Here is a 17710-nt window from a genome sequence, read left to right as displayed (position 1 = left end):
TATTATTATCAGAGAAAGACAAGTTTCCTATACATTTTTTAAGTACCACATCCCTGCACACTCTTATTTTCATCCCGTTGTCATGTGTGATAAAGTTAGATCTTTATCTGTCAGTATTATCCACGCTAACCTTGCCAGATTGAGTTTGTGAAAACTTTTTGGTATTGATCTTTTCTGGTTTCATCACATCTTCTCGAGCAGATTGCCTTTGGGCTTGGCACCGGGGGAATGCTGATTAGGGAGGGCTGTTTATTGTAATACTGATAGAGAATGACAATGAAGCTCCTGTTAGAAACACCCTGCCTGGAGAAAGACTGGTGCGAAGGTTAAATGCAGATAACAGTATTGGCAAATGGTGCAATATATCTAATTGCACCGTGATGCACAACACACAACTTGTTCTTTCCCTATGGGCCCAAAGTTTCCCAAAGATGCTGGAGTAATGCAACTGCCATGTGAGGTCTCCCATTCTGCCTGTGGGAGCATTGCTGCTCCCATGCTTTCAGTCAGTGATAGCAAGTGGAAGAATTGAGTACAAATGTGGAGGTAATTACATGGAAAATAGTAGTGCAGGAAAAATAGGGTGATAAAAAGGCAGCAATTAAGAACTGATAAGAGAGCTGTAACATGGAGATGAGTGTATTAGTTCAAGAGATTTCAAGTTTTAGGTAAACAGAAGTGGTGTGTCAGAACAAGCGTAGACAGCACAATACAGCCAAATGAGAATAAGGTGGAAAAAGGAAAATACAGTGAATGAATGAATGCTAATCACTAATTGTAGATCAACAGTGCATAAAATGTGTATGGCTTTGTATGGAGCTTGGCAAATATATATAGCTTAGGAGTGTAGAGAGCTGATTCTATTTCCCACTTTGTTTCCCAAACAGAACGGATACATTCTTTCCACACACTCAGAACATCAGCTTGCAAGAAATGATGAAGCTTAGTGTAGAATCATGGACAACCACTGAACTCAGGTAGTCACCAGCAAAACACAGGAAACGTGAGTGTTGGGCTGGTGAAGCTGTGAGCCCCACAGCGGTGGCTGTACTGGGACCCTTGCAAGTCAGCTCAGTCTCTTCAGTCTCTACAAAAAGAATGTATGGAAAAATGATAGATGCAGAGCACAAAAAGCATATAAGCTGAAGTGTGTGATCCGTGTGGTAATGTCACAAAATCAGTCATCCAATGTTTTAACTGTAACCCGAAATGGTATCTAAAATATACCTAGACACCAAAGATTCCGTAGAAACGGGACTCAGTGCCCAGTCATGAATGCGTTTTGTTCTTTAGCTTATCTTCTATGGCTGCCCAAAATTCAGTAGCGCCTGGTTACTGAAACTCTTGTGGACTATGAGAAGGGCATGCTGCTCAGAAAATGCTGAAAACTGTAGAACTTGAATAGAGTGAAATAACACAAAACTAAGGTTTGTACTCTCTTCCTTGTCATTTATCTTGGAAGTATCAGATGGGACTCTGCATATGCTCTCTAGACACATGTTCTGCTTTCCCCAGCTTCAACAAACGTTTGCTGAACTTGCAGAAATAATACATCTGGGAAGAAATCAATACCATTTATTTTTCCCTTTACCTAAATCAGCCCTTCTGCAGCTGAATGAGACTGGGGGATGCAGGAAGCCTGGGGCTGCTGCCAGCAGAGCTCAGCCCGCGGCGTGCCGCGCCGTGAGGTGCCAACTGAGCCATTTGCTCTGTTCCCAAACATCACTTTTCTGATGTGAAATCAGGCTGGGTGTAAGAACTTAATTAAGAGGGAAATGTGGCGTGCTGGCTGCAGCAAAGAAACAATTGGCTTTTACAGGTTTTGGGCCGCAAGTGCTAGACTTTTGTTGCTTGTCATGTTGAATTCTATACAAAAGGCAAATCTGTCTGTAGGTCGCTGCTTTTCCTACCCTGGGCATTCGGCATAATGATGGAAACCTGGGGTTACTGGCGCTGGTGAGAGCAGCAGCTTGCCAAGGATAGAGGGCTCTGAAATGGTTACATTTGGATGCTTTGGAAACTGAGAAGCCAACTAGTCAGGTTTAGGTTGTTGAAGGGTTTAAGAACCTATGGAGCAGTGACAGGTGACATTCCACACACAGGCAGCAGAGCTTCAGGGAAGCTGAGATAACCCCAGGCAGGTGGGCACTCAGCTCATCTGGAAATGGTTAAAGAAGGGGAAAGCTTGCAGAGGAATCAGCTGCTGGGCTGTGTGAAAGCTTTGGCCTTTCCTCTTCATTCCTGATAGCACCACAGCTTTGCCAGCTGGCTTGGGACTTTTCATTCCCTTCACCTTGGAGAGAAGAGTGTGCTCTGATATGAATGAAGATACAGGATCATTGTGGTCTGTTTTCCCCATTCTTTGAGCCACCCCAATGCAGGTACCAAGAGAAGAAACCTTTCTCTCTGCCCTTGAAAGAGGTAAGTTTTGTGACAAGGACATTGTTTGGCTCAGTGTGGCTGGTGGGGAACTAAAGGAAAATTCAAAGCACACCACTTATTCTTTTCAAATTCTGCTGAATCAGGTGTGAACAGCTCACTAACATGGCTATTTTTGAAGACAAACTGTTTTTTACTTTATTGGTAAAGCTTTGGTTTTATTTATATATATATTGTATATGCCTTGGAGAGCCAATGTTAAAAGTGTGTTTTAACCGATTAATTGCCTTCCAAGTACTTTTTCCAATGAGACTTTGTAAAATCTCATCCTCCCCCTTTTTAAGACATTTAATTTGTCCTCTTCCCTTGACAGACACACAGCATCTAATTTATATGATGAGTTTAAAACAATTTCACTGTGAGGGTTATGCCTCTACATAAGCACAGCACCACAGAAGTCCTGAATGTGGGGCTGGCAGAGCCCTATGGTGATTACACAATCAGATGCTGTGTTTGAACAAAATGTGTATTTCTTCCTTGGTGGGGCGTAGAGGCCCCAGAGCTCTGCTTCTTAGAGATTGCAGAGCTTGAAAGGCAGGGAACAACCCTTTCTTTTTCTGACTCAGGCTGCAGGAGCAGCGTGAAGGTGTCCAAATTATCCCACCCACAGCACACTTCTGGAGGGCAGGGCAAAGAAAGATGCACAGAGGTGCATGGCTGCTAGCTGTGTGCCTCGTCTGCACGAAGGGAAGTGGGAGCTGGGAAGAATGATGCCTGACAGCAGAAAATTCGCAAGTTGTGTGCAGTCAGACAGGGCTGATCAAGGCACTACAGTTTTTATGATACGTTCACTGCAACTGGGATAACAAATGGTCCAGAGGAGCTCATGTTTATCCCAGTGGTGTTTGTATGAAAGGTGCCTAATTCTAAGGATAAACTTGCTTTTTCATTGGGTGCTTGTGCAGTTGACACCCAGGTGCTCTGTGATGCTGGCAGGTGCCAGCCCTGGTTATTCTGGCTGAGTGTGTTGCATGTGGCAGGGTCACCATGAAAACGTATGTAAGAAACAGGCTTTTCTTTGCAATAGCACTTAAGCCATCCTAAAGCTTTATCTTATTTACTTCTGCTTCAAGAGAAATTAATGTAGCTGTCAGTACTTCTGTACTTGGTAAAGGAGATTTTTAACAAAGCAATTTCACCAACTAATCAACATTGTGTGCTTTCTGCTTTGATTTGTTAAAGGAAAATATTGGCTAAACAAAATTCTGTCTCTTTTACCGCACAATTTACTGGGGAAGTATGGCCTTCAGTAGAACAGTGCTATATTAAATTAATACTTTTCCAAACTTTGAGCTGCTGTATGTGAAGGGGTAATTACCAGCTCTAGTACGATCTATGCTGTGCGATATATGGGCTATTCGCCAAGATTTACTGTAAGCACGGCGAAGGAGCAGTGAAAGCTGCCTGAGCTATAATCTTAACAAGAGGTAGAAATACAGTGCTGCTTAATTCAGTATTTCTTATAGGCACTGCCTTTTCCAAGACACCACAGTTTTAACTTTCAAGTGGCCAGAGTTGGCTTCTTTAAAAGTTTGCTTTTTTTTCTGCTAACTTGATATCTCTGAGACTTTAAATACACCATTCAGGTAGGGGGCTTTGTGGTTTTGTTTTTTTTTTTCTTTCCTTCATCTTGCCACATGTAGTTTGATTGAGTTTGGGGACAAATTGATGAAGTCATATGCTCTTTGGATTCCATGACTTTATACAATGAATAGGAGGGAGCTCTATAGAGGGCTTTGCTGCAGCTTCTTACTTCTGCGGCAATCACTAGTTAACCTTAAATATAGACCTGAGATAAAAATGCCTATATATATATTTATTTTGTTTAACCTACATGGAAAAGCTGACTCATAGTCAACAAACATTTGGATTATAGTCATGATATGGGAGTTTATTTAATCAAAGGGAAGAAAAACCTTTCCTCTTATTCTTGCTTAGAGAAAATGAGAAAGCCCACTTTGTAACATTCCAGAAGCATGCTTATTATTTACAGTATTTGTAGATTTCAGGTCTGTTAGCCCCGACCAGATACCTTAAATGGGATCCCCATTTAACAAGAGAGCAGCATACATGTCAGATACACTGAAAAGAAAATGGGGGAAGATGAGTACATTTTTCCAGATGACCTGAGGATATTGTTCCTTAAACACAGAGGGAAGCTATATTCTAGAGAATGTGAGAAGAATGTGAGGTGAATGCATATCTGCAGTAAAGAGAAGGAATAAGTATGAAAAGACGGAACTTTTATAAGCCGAAAAAAGAATCATGCCAATACATTAATTTAAGCCCCATCTTTAGCAAAAGGTTCTGCAGCAGTGAGTCCAAGATCCCCACTGAGGGCATCTGGCACGTGGCTGTGTGATGCTCCTTGCTGCAAAATCAAGAACTGAGGATGTTCTTGGAGTATAACTTGCCTCCCTATTTTGTATTTTCAAACTCTTTCATAAGGAGTAATATGTGCTGTAGGACTTGGGGTCAATGGAGCTGAAATGATACACGGCACAAGTAGCTGGAGTGAAAGAATCAGGGGAAAAACACACTGCCTTCCCTGGGGGCTTTGAATGTAATCTCTGACTTCTGTCCTGGAAATGAAACGGCACTGTGTGAAGGTGGAAGGGGGGGGAGCAGCAGCCCCTTTTCTTCCAGACCTTCACTTACTGATACTGAAATAATCTCTCAGGCAGCACAAACCCTCCAGTACTGCTGCTTCTCCTTTTGGGGATATACCTGCCAGATGTTGAAGCACTGTGTAATTTCAACAAGATAATTAAGGGAGATCATTAAATTCAGAAGGGGTCCTACACTTGAGAAGGTGAGTCAGGGCAGATAGGTCTTGGGTATCTTGATCCCTGAGTTACAGATGCTGATCACAGGCGTATGCAAGAAGGAGATGCTTACAGTTTCCTTAGAAGTCTAAGTCTTGGAGTCTGGCAACCCCAGCTATATAGGACAAATAGGGAAACTTTTGTCTAATGTAGCTGTACATCCATTTACATTTTGGTAGTTTTTCTGTTCACCTAACAGCAGTCCCTACAATGGAGACCATTGCATCAGGTGCCTCTGCATATTTTAGAACAATGGATGGGATAAAGTCTCTCAGAGGAGGACCCCCCGGCAGCCACTTTTGTAAGCAGGAGCCTCCATGGATAGAGAAATGCTGATCTCAGTGGTGTCTGGAAATAAGCAGAGCAGCAGCTGCTCGTGTCCTCCTGGACTTGTGTCATGCCAGCAGCACTTTTAATCCTTCTGTTTTGGTGATAGATGAGAAGAGCAGAAAGCAGAGTTTCTTGGGAACCTACAGGTTTGTCAAGCGTCTGGGGACAGGCTTGCTGCAGGCCCAGTTGGCTTGCAAGCCCTGAGAACCTCATATACCAGGTATAAATCACTTCCCCTCTCTCCTTTTCCATGGCCCTCAACCAGTGTAACTTCCAAGCAGTGTAGAATCACTCTCTACACCTGACAGCGGCCTCCTGGGTGTGCTCCATCAGCAGCAGCACTGCCCTGGAATGTCCAGAGCCCAAAAAGTGCAGCGTGTGCATCTGCTGCTCCTTCCCTGATTTAATGAGTTACTTACTTATTACCTTAAAGCAAAAATGACACTTAAAGTATACTGGCATAGGAATCACTTGTCTGTGAAGAAAGCAGGAGCAGAGGATGTTTGGATAACAGAAACAGGCAGCATCCTAGGAAATATCCAATAGTGTGAGGAAGGCTTATCAGATGTTCCCACTTAATGTTTTCAGATGGAAGCATATAACCTAATGCAAAGGTAACACACTTGGAATTAGTAAACTGAAATGGTTACTTTGCACAATTTGCAATTAACCTTTGGAGCTTTTTATCACCAGATAACTTTAAGACCAAGAGCTTAGAAGGATAAAAAAAAGGATTATATGATATCCATGTGGATAATGAGAAGATCAAGGTTTATTACAGAAAATCAAAATGTATAAGAGAAATCCTCATGTTTTCAGGATTTAAGGTAATTGATGAGATCACTAAGCATTCACTGACAGGAGTAGATCAGAAGCTACCCCAAAGGCACTTCTTTCACCAAGTTTTTAGTACCTCTTTTTAAGAAGTCTTACATATACTACTAGCCCAGATAAGATTTAAGACTGGGTAGTTTGTGAGACTAAACCATACATGACAAGATTTAGATCCTTAGAAGCTGTTCAAGAGCAAAGAGTTGTTCTGGGCAGGGATTTGGAAGCATTTACAATGCTGTGAAGGCTTCTTTGATGTCTTTTAATCAAAATTTTACTACATGGTTAAATGTTTTCAAGATGGGAAAATGAATGTTGGGGGGAACTTTGCACAGAATTTATAGCAATCACTCCCAGCACAGAGATGTAGGCATGTATCCAACTCTCCTAAAGAGTAGCACATCTTCCTCAGTGTGCCTGCTTTTCACCTAAGCCCTAGCCATGTGAGAAACAACAAAATGCTAGGGATCCTGTCTCTCAAGCTTCTTCTGGACGCTTCTAAACCTAGTTCTGAGTGTTCTTACAAGTGCTCTCCTCCTAGCAAGCTTTGGGAGCTCAGTAGGTGTCTCTGAACTTCACTCTTGGCCATTTCCTGCTGGCTAGTTGAGCTGCTGAAACACTGAAAGGTCCCTTCAGTGCAACTGGCCAGGGTAGGAGTTGGGTATGGACTGTCATCACCCATGATAAAGCCCAAAACATCCAAGTCTTCCTCCTTTTCAGACTCCCTCACAAAGGATAGGCTTTCCTTAAGCATTCCACAGGATGAGTTTTATAGAACTTTGTATTCAACCTGCAGCAGATTAAAGATAGATGATGATTTCAATCTGTTGGAAATCCACATCACCCCACTTAAACATTTTTAAGGTATTACATTTGTCACAGAAAATATTGCGTGCTATTTAAGTTCATAATCATGGATCAAGATTACACATTGCAATTAATTATTATTATTATCAGTAGTAATAGGTAAAATTGGACCTATTGAAATATCAGACTTTGTCTTGTGGATGGATCGCTGCCATCGGTGCAGGGTGAATGGAAGAAATATCCTCCAAACAAAGGATTTCGTAGGATGCAAATATACAGATACGGCTCTTCCAATCCTGCTGTTCTTTTTGCAGTTGTATGTATAAGATTTTGTAGTAAAGCAATAACAAAATACTTAAAAAGAATCAGAATTCATCTGAGATGCAGATATCACTTTTAATCATAATTTGCCAATCAAGCCATACATTTTGTAATGAATTAATAACCTACTTGCTGACTTAGCTTTGCCTGTTTCTTTCAGTAGCATATTGTCTTATGAAGCAATTTATAAACTTGGTGAGAAACTGTACGGCATAGTGTGAAATATTAGAAACTGTGCCTAGAACTTGATCAAAATTGATAGATTTCTACTGGGTAGATCATAAATTCAGTGCTTCCCTTAATGCAGTTCTGTTATTGCTTGCATACTGGTTGCTGTCATGCTACTGAAAATTGATTTAAGTAGATATAGGAAATTTTGCTTGTAAAATGGTGGGATCCATAAATAAGGCATTGAAAACTGGTTTATGATTATTTTTGATATGTAAGATTTTCTGGTTTGATTTAGTTTGTAGTGGCTTCCAAGATCCCAACACAGCTTGGAAAACAAGAATTTAAAACAAAACAAAAGTAAAATGCTGAACTGTGAGCACTACTTGAGTTCAATACAACTCTTTATGTATAAATAACAGCAAAGTCACTGATTCTTGCTAAGGGCTGTTATTGACTTAAAGAGAAATCTCACAAACATCAGTCAATAGGTAGATTTGGCCATTAGATTTTTACTACTAAGTGAAATGAACTGAAGAAATGACCTGAAGTTAACTAAGTATGTTATGTTTTGCAAAGCTGTGTTTCCATGAGAAAGTGTAATTGTAATAAAAATAAAGGTTTTCATGAAAGAGCAGATACTTAATGGTATAACATTCAGTAGGAAAAAAAAAAAAAAAAGAAAAAGGGAAGATATATTTGTGTTTCATGCAGCCACTGCCACTAAGCAGCGTAGATTGTATTTCTGTTGCTATTCCTGGCATACATAGATCACATGGAGTCACTGCAGTGACAAGGGACTGAATCTCATTGTAGACTTTTTTAATGTATCTGGCTACAAGAGGGGTATGGTGATGGCTCTGCAACACCGACTCTGCGCTCCTCTGGGGTGGAGAGCTGCTCACTCAATAATGAACAAGCATCCTCCTCTTTCCCTTTTGTTCCCAAGAAGGTAGCTATAGTCCAGGCGTTTCTATGACCTCTTCCTTCTAGAACAAAAGGTTAATTTTGAACACTTAAGTTTCTAAGAGAAGTCCTGATATCTATTTATTTTTACTTAAGGAGAGCAAACTCTCATCTGTAAGAGAGCTCTGAAGGATCTGCTCAGAAAAATTCACTGTTGTTAAACGCTTGAATACACAGAGCTGAAACAATTAGAAAGGTCTTAGAAAGGTTTAGAAAGAAATTACAAGTGTCTCTACTCAATAATGTAGGCAGTAAAGCAACGTAGCAAATGGAAACAATTAGGTACAAGCTCCAAGGGCTTCGACAGGGGCAGGTCAGCTGTCTCTTTATGAAGATACTAGAAATGGGTCCTTGAATTTGGTGGCATTTTCCAGTAATTCTGGCAACTTCAGATAATACTGAGATATTAAATAGAGGTTTTCAGCACTAAGATCGTTTGCATGCAAAAAAACAATCAACCAGAACTAACCCTTTTATGTATTACTTTAAACAATGAGTAAACAGTGGTCTTACATTAACTTGATTTCTGTTTGCTTTCATATTTCAAGATACTGTATCCAAATTTAAGATGATTCAGTAACTCGATGCACATGCTAAAATATGGTCTGCCTTCATAATAATAACCCATGCAGTGAAAACATTGTGGCTGCTTCTTTTCAAGTGACCCTTTTGCAAGGGCACAACAGAACACAACCCAAATGGACTGTGTTACTGACTACTGTATCCCTTTCATTGCTTCCTATTACTGAGGCATCAAGATCCGGCTTTACAAAAAGTAATTTAAAATCAATTTTATCACTTTTAAATAAGAAATCAGTCCCAAATTTTCCACTTAGCACTATCAGCTTATATATAAATGTCTTCTTTGACAAACTATAAGGATAATTGTGTTCTAGAGAAACATTATAGAACAAACAAATTTTATGGTCTGAAGATATTGAACTGATCTGTCAGCAGTCTTGTTCTAGGCAAATACTTTCCTATTGGGCATTTTCTTTACCAGCAGTTATTGTGTTTTCCTTCATGGACCCCTTCTGTGTAAACATCAAGATATTGCATTTTAACCAGTGGGTTTTATTTATAGTTATCTAAAATCTGTTGCAAGGTGCCTGATTGTATCATCTACAGATGGTGTTTTCATTCACATTCCTTGACTGTACTCTACTGTATTTGCATGTTTCTCAGCTGCTATTAGTTAAACAGTCATTGGGGTAATGATCATTTGTAATAGGTGGCAGAAGCCCCAAGGCCATATCTGCAAGCCTGGGGCAGGGATCTTGGGGAGCCATCCCTGACCTTAGCAGGTCAGGGCAGAACAACTCTATCCCAGTGCTCATGCTGGTATCTCTGTGTCCCAACCTCCCTGGCCCCCAGGCTGTGTCACTGTGCTCCCAGTAATTACTCTGTGTGCCTTTTTACTGTAAAATGACTGTGAAAACGGTTCTACCACAAGTTGTTGCAATGCCTGTAGTGTGATGATGAGGTTGCGTCATGTCGTGTGGCCTGTAGGAATGTCTGAGGACTCAGGGCTTGCAGAAAGTGTATGTGGGCTGTGCAGAGCCTTTTTGTTGGTACTGCTTGAGTTGACAGATATCTGGAAAGAAATGCCATCTTCTTGTTTTGCTCCCAATGAGTGGAAATTTAACATATGCTTATTGGGAGTGATTAGTGCTGAAAGACAAGGTATTTTACAGGTTTAGTGTATAATCTTTTTAATAGTTTACTGCATTTAAGTTGTCATGACACAGCCTACAGTATTATGGCTAAGCAAAGTTATTTTTATAGCAGTGGTGATCAAATGGGTGAGGTGTGGTTTCAGGTTCAGGTTGTACCTCTCTCACCCTCATTTTACTATTCAAAGCTGTGGTAAATAATGTAAGATAAAAGGGCATTTAAACTTCAGGAAATAGATGAGACCACATGATTAGCTATTCCTGTGCTTGATGGCATTTCAATCATACTGCTGTCAGTACGTCTCTGCCTTGCCACAATGTGGGACAATGAGCATCTTGGCTGATTTTCAGAACTTTGGGCAAATGGTGCAAGTCCTTCTCCAGTCCAACAGATAACCAGAATATATATTGACAGCCATGGAACAGATAACTGTTTCTTAGGTATGCTGTCTTTTTTGTAGTATCTTCTCCAGGAAATGTAGCAAAAATGCAGAAAACCATTGTTCTCCTGTAACAAAAGTCACATTTTCAGTTGTGCTCATTTTGAATTTTTTTTCTTGATGATTATTTCAAGAGTAGCTTTTTCTCTGCAGTGAAGCGTGACCTTTCTTTTCAACATGAACTTTACAGTGTGCTCATTTCCCCAATAAGCTAATAAGGGAATGTGTGTGGATATATATATATATAAAAGAAAAGAAAAAAAATAAAGAAAATGAAGCTCACTTGTAAATTCCTAGCACACTCCCATTTTATCTCTTGTCCTCATAAATGACCTTTTATCACCCATGTTAGACAAAATCTCTTCATGTTGTAGCACTTGCAGATGAAATTATGGTTTTGGCTAGACATGTTCTACAGATGTGCATAAGACCAGCAGAAATACTGCTCATTTCCATTTGTTCCCTGCCTACTGAATAGGGTTTATTTCATACAGCAGGTACTGAAGCATACTATTGACCTCTGCAATTTGCTGCCAACTGACTGAAGTGGTAACGAGCTATCTATGAAAGGTGAAAAATTGCCATTCAGGCTTTGTGCGCCTAATGGACATTAAAACATTCAGGTGTGGTTTTTGGACTGTGGCTTAAGTTACACGCAGAATTAGAAGCCTGAAATCAACCTTTATTTCCTCCAGACTTAGCTGGAATACCAGACTCTTAGAAATCCTTTCAAAACACTTTCATCATTATTACTGTAATCACTGCACAAGTGGGAAATCCTGTACAGAATGCCTCTTGTTGCTATGGGACGTTGTGGTGGCAGTTCTGCTCTCAAATTGATATTATCAATCACAATTTAGTCATTACAGGTTTGCAGCAAGATTGTTGGCCTGCAAATTGTTCCTACTTTTGCTGCATGAGACTGAAGATCTATAGCACTGCGGAATCTTAAAACATTGTATTTTTTCTTTAAGTTGTATGAATATTATTTGACTCTACCCAGATTTTATTTTTAGTAGAGGTACTTCCTTGCCTGTGCTGCACACTGCTGGTTCCATATAGGAAAACACAAGAATGGTCTTCACAGAGCCTTTTAAACTAGAGGACTCTTTGCAACTGAGGCAGAAGATGTATTTCAGGAGAAATCAGGTTTTTTGTTGTTGTTGTTTTGTATTAAACAGTGCTATATTCAGTGCTGATTTCCTCATTGCCCCCACTGAAAACAGGGGCATGATCTAGCCACATATTAGCAGCTCCTTGCTGGAACAGACCAAGCTGAGATGGAGCATGACAGTTCCCAGCTCCATGCACAAGCTGCAAAATTCTTGCCTTGCTTCTGAGTTGTGGATTTCATCTTAGCTCTTTCAGAAAGGGGAAAAAAAAAGTTCATAATACAGTCTAGGCACATCTTCAGTACCAAATCCTCCTTTATCCTCCATGTCTGCCCCAGTACATGGGTCATGCAGAAGTAGAGAGGGAGGTGGAGGAGAGTACAGAAGTCTTGATTTATGAGCCCAGAAATCAAAGGATATTTTCCAACCCTTCAGCACTAGTCTGTACTGGGATTTTCCAGCAGGAATTCTAAAGGATTGCCTGCAGATCTGGCTTTTCTGAGTTATCCAATATGCTTACATTTGTTTGCATATATGTGACTAATAGTAGAGCTAGAGGGCAAGCCTTCACCACTGTGTAAACCCCAATGTTAGGAATTAAGTTCTAATTAAATCTGTCTGTGTTCTCTGTGGCAGTGGGACGGTGGCCTTTGACTGGCATACTCCAAGAGACACTGCTTCTGTTATCTCTAGTCCAAGAAATTGTGATGTCCAGTTTTGAACACTGAACTGCAGCTCAAGTATTTCTCTCACTGTGTGAATAGGAGGTGCTTGAGCTCCCAGTTAAAGCAGCTTTCCTCTACCTGGCAGCTACAAAAGCCTGGAGATACTGCTGTTGCCTTGTGCAATCATATAAGTGCTTCTAATTAGAAGAAGAGTTTCTTTTCCCCACTTGGAAGATCAAGGCTAGACTTCTTTATTACTTTTAATTTGTTGAGAAAAGGCATGTAGCATCATCTGGATGAAACTGACCATCTTCTGTACAATTAAATTGGTCGAAAATTAAAGGTCTGAAACCAGAAGCCTAGACTGAAAATCAGTGCTGCGGGATATGCTGGAGACACAGGATGGCTACAGCAGAGATTAATATTTGTAAATGAAGAACTGTAGAAGAGACTTAACTGTTGGTAGTCCGAGAAAAAGACTGAGTAACAGTTAAAGGGAAATTATCAGATATGACTCTTTAAGCATAGCCAAATGAAGAAATACTGATTTCATTAAATGGGAAACCTCGGAAGTACCTGCATGCCCTACTACAGCCCGTCATGTAAAGTTTATGTGGAAACCTATATGGTAGAATGCAGAATCAGTTCTGAGTTGCTTTCTGTCATGTTTTTCATATCTTTGATTGCTCTAATTCTTGTTCTAAAACTCAAACAAAAAACCATTATCAGTTATCTTGTAGAAAAGTGCTCCTCTTGCCACGCAAAGATGTTTTATGATTATGTATTGCACATCTCTCACATTCATTTAGCGCAGTAAACAATACAAAGACAGCTTGTAGGAAATGAATCCTCTCTGCATTATCTTATTATCAGAAGCTGCATGTGTTTCCTCTAGCAGAAAGAGTGCAGGAATTATTACGTTTATACATTGAATTATAATATTAAATCACCACACAAGAGGCGAATAATTGGCCTCCTCGAGCCCTCCCCCCCCCCATTTCCAGGTTCTGTGTTTAGATTTCAGTATTCAATAAACTAGTGAATTTCTCCGCTAAAAGCTGAATGTAGAGACAAATGTGATGAGTGGGATCTCTGTGATGATGGAAAATTCATTAACTTCTTCTAAAGTAGATCTTAAAGATCAGACAGCAAAATATCCATGTGATATGAGGTTCTAGTGGAGAGAGTGCCAGTCTCTCTTCTCAGATGACAAGCCACAGGATGTGAAGGAACAACCCCAAGTTGCTCCAGTGAGTGTTTAGATTGCATGTTAGGAAGAATTCACTCATGGATAAGGGGGCCAAGCACTGGGAAAGGTTCCCCAGGTGTGTCAAGTGTTCCCATCTTAGAGGGATTCTAAGATGTGTGTGGGTGTGGCACTAAGGGACATGGTCTAGTGATGGGACTCAGTAAGTTGGGTTGATAGCTGGACTCATTGATCTTGAATGTTTTTTCCAATGCAGATGATTCTGTTCTGAGGATAGCTTAGCTGCTGACATAGGCTTGTTTTGATTCAAAGCAAAACCAGAAGTATATTTTTCCAAAGCCAGTTTTGCTTGGCTAAGAAATAAGAATGGGCTGAAAAACAAAATTGAGGCTGTTTTGTAATACTCAGCACTTGTTAAAGAGAAGATGAAGTAATTACCATACCAGGAAGGTTTGTATGTAGATAAATGTCTGAAGGTAATGAGAATAAACTCAGCAAAACAGAATTATGTAGAAAATTTGCCTCCTATCAAATGTCCTCATTGTTTATGTACCCTGACAGAGGGAATGTTTAATATCTGAACAACCACTTAGAGGGTACACTGGGACTAATAAGCAGCCTAATCCTCAAAGTACCTTAGCGCTTCTAAATGTCATTAAAAGTCACTCCACAAGATAAGAGCTAAATATATATTCTAGCTATCAAAACCAGATTGCTGTGGGAAGTGTATGAAACTGTGCATGTATAATACCCTTCTCTTAATATTAGAAGATCAGTTATTTATCACTAGAGAATGATGGGGAGGGGAGGGCTCCTATGTCCTTTCCTTTTCCTTTGAATCCTGTTAACAACACCTAATGATCCAACACTTGTCTTAACTATTTGCAAAAAGGCTAATTTGATGCTGAGGAGGAAATGACTGTGGCATAAACATTTCTATTCACGTAGATAAAACCGTTGTAAAGAGGAATTTTTATAGAACTTTTCCATAGCTGTGATAGGTTACAGCATACAGATAGAACTGGAGAACACATTTCCTAAGTCGTTCACAAGCTCAGCATAAGCTTCTAAATCTATGGTGCTGCACATAACATTGGGTTTTTGCAGAAGAATTTCTCAGGACTGCATTGAACTCTTTAAAGTTTACTTACTTCAAGTGTCCTCCTGAATGACTAACTGGCACTCAAGAATGTAATGAGCCATTTTAGAACGATTATAATCTTTGAGCATTTTTCTACTTAGTAGAAGAGAAGAGGTTAAAATTCCCAATCACTGCATAGTGCAAACTCCAACTTATCTGCACAGTATCAGAACTGGCACCCTTTGTGTTGCTGTCTTCGCTCTAATTATGTATAAAATAACAGTTGATCTATAACTGGAGTAATGATTTGCTCTTCTGTAAATGAAAAGAATCCTTGACATATAACTCTCTTGTGTACATTTGAAATTAGTGCTTTTTACACTAATTGATTCTCAGGATCATAGTGTGGTTGTGTGAGGAGGATTGTGGTCCTCATGTAGAAACTGAGCTGTTCTTCTCATTTTTAATGTGTGTTTTTTCACTTATTGGCTATGTAATAAATAGTTAAGATTATAAAACAAACAAACAAGAAGATAAAACAGAGCACTTTAGATAAATAACTTAACCAAGATAAAATATTTTTGTAGATTAATGAGATAGCACAAAAATCCTTTGTATTTTATTTAATAATCTTGAAAAGTGTTCCTAATTAGAGTATATATTTGTCTCTAAATTTCTCCCAAATCCTATTTTAAGGTAATGAATACTGAGTAATGGTGGCTTACTGAGTTATCTTTCACATTTTTCAAATTTCTTAGCATAGAAATCTAAATTTTAGTTACTCTGCTCCTCCAAACAGTTTTATGCATACAATCTGACCATGTAACCCTTGATGCTTTGGAAACCAAAGAGAAGAACTTCACCAGACCACCAGATTTCCAATGACATGTTGTGCTTTCAGTGTTTTGTTAATGTAAGGTGTTGTCTTCGCCTTGCAGGATAGAGGATATGCCAAAAATCCGTGTCAGTTCAAAAAGTGACTGGAAGGAAGAAAAGAATCCACTGCAGAAAATCCTTAGAGGAAAAATCTATCACATAGAAAGGTTTCACCTCAGCTTCAGGGTATGCTTGAACCACTAATAGCTGCAGGCTGGGAAGGTATTCTGGGGAATATGGTTGTGTTCTGTAAATACGGGCTGTAGGCAGTGTTGAAGGATGTGGGACTATGTGCATGTTCATTTTGAGCTGGACCAGCCATTCCTGTGTATATTGAGCGTGTGTTTTCCAAAAGAAAACAAAACCTCTCTGAGAGATGCTTCTGTCTTTCTATTTTTTGTTATTCCAATCCAGTCTGTCTTCTGGGCCAGGGAGCCCTAGGCAGATGGTGGATGAGGGAGGAGCACCCGAGGGGCTGGCGGCATCTCTTGCAGACCAACATGCCTTGGTCCCTCTGTAGCTGGGAACAGTGCAGAGCTTGTTAGTGAGGTACAGGTATCAGCAGATAATGAACAGGATTGTTGTAAAAAACAAAACAAAAAAGCATGGAATAAGAAACAGTTTATTTATGGTGTATTGACAAGGATATGGAAAAAATCCCAAAAGTTCATAACAGGAAGACACAGTATCATGGCTAATAAATTTTATTTTGCAGTGAAATCTACCTGTGGCTGGAGAGGTTGATATTAAAAACAACAGTGAACTGTGTGCAGCAACAGGCATGGCTCCTGCCTTCTCTTGGTTGGGCTGTCCAAGAAGCACAACGACGCATGTGGGAATTACAGCTGGAGGCATGAGCTATGTTTTCCCCAGCAGATCAATTTTTCTGACTTTAGAACAATGAAAGAAGCATAACATATTATAAATTGAAATTAGCCTGCATGGTTTTAACTGTACAGTTGGCAAAGGTCATTAAATAATGTCATTCCCAGCCACGCACCACAGGGAGCCATCTATTGTTTATTATCTAGCATTCTGATGGAAGTAAAAATGATTAATTTTTACCATCTCATGTATAATTTACTTATTAATGTTCCCTGTGAGACAAGCTGGTCTTGATTATTTGGCTAATGCATACTGAAGCTGAGCTTCGTATTTTTCTTTGAGATTAGGGCAGTTATTGTTTTCTGCGAAGCGTGGACATTTGAGATCCAGTGTAATAAAGTAGGTATTGAATAGCATTCAATAGGAGAGAAAGAAAAATAAAATGCTGAAATGGATCATGACTGTTCAGGATGTTTATGAGATCCCCAAACATCCCATCCCCAAGTGCAAAAGCATCCATTCACCAAAGCCTAAACTGAAACATCTTTACATTTATTTTAATTTTTCTAGTTTTTGTTCAAGTTCTAGAAAAACATTTCATTTTATACTTGAATTTAGGCATGGGTTAGTCAGATTACTTCAGTTTTCATCAAGAGGAGCACATAATAAATTAGGACTTTCTCATTTTAAAGCCTGAAATGCGCCCTGGTTGATATGAGGACAACGACTGTGTGGTTGCTGAAGTATGTTGTCAGTTTTTGGCCTTCAAGGGCTAAATCACATTTTGAGATAAATGCTGCTCTTAAAGTAATCAATATTGAGTACTGTGAGTTCTATGTACATTTAGTTAGAATGCATTTATAATAACAAGAAACACCTTAAATTTAGTATTAATTTTGTTAGCTGCTGTTCATAATTGTTAGGCAGTTTTAAAATATACCTTATTTTATAATTATATTGTAATAAAAGCCACTGAGAGACTAGGAGAAGAGACACGTCTGTAAATGATTATATGATCTGGCATCAATACCTCTCTGAATTTGTTCTGTGCTGCTTCATATTTTCAGCTTTCACTTTGCAATTACGCTGTCCCTCTGTCAGGCCCAGCAGATCATGTTTCTTGTGCATGAGGTTTAATTCTGAC

The 17710-nt window shown here is 39.6% G+C and overlaps 1 long non-coding RNA gene across 1 annotated transcript; it reads left to right on the top strand.

Moving 5' to 3' along the window:
- The first annotated feature begins 891 nt into the window (after window positions 1–891).
- LOC107318350 lies at window positions 892–7505 on the top strand. Its single transcript, XR_004308442.1, has 3 exons — window positions 892–1003; window positions 2249–2421; window positions 7386–7505. It is a non-coding gene; the product is annotated as an uncharacterized LOC107318350 (long non-coding RNA).
- Window positions 7506–17710: the final 10205 nt, after the last annotated feature.

The sequence above is a fragment of the Coturnix japonica genome, chromosome 9 (assembly GCF_001577835.2).
Source record: "Coturnix japonica isolate 7356 chromosome 9, Coturnix japonica 2.1, whole genome shotgun sequence".
In the NCBI taxonomy this organism is placed as follows: Eukaryota; Metazoa; Chordata; class Aves; order Galliformes; family Phasianidae; genus Coturnix; species Coturnix japonica.
Note: the sequence above shows the minus strand (reverse complement) of the source record. Positions and strands in the feature narration are given on the sequence as shown.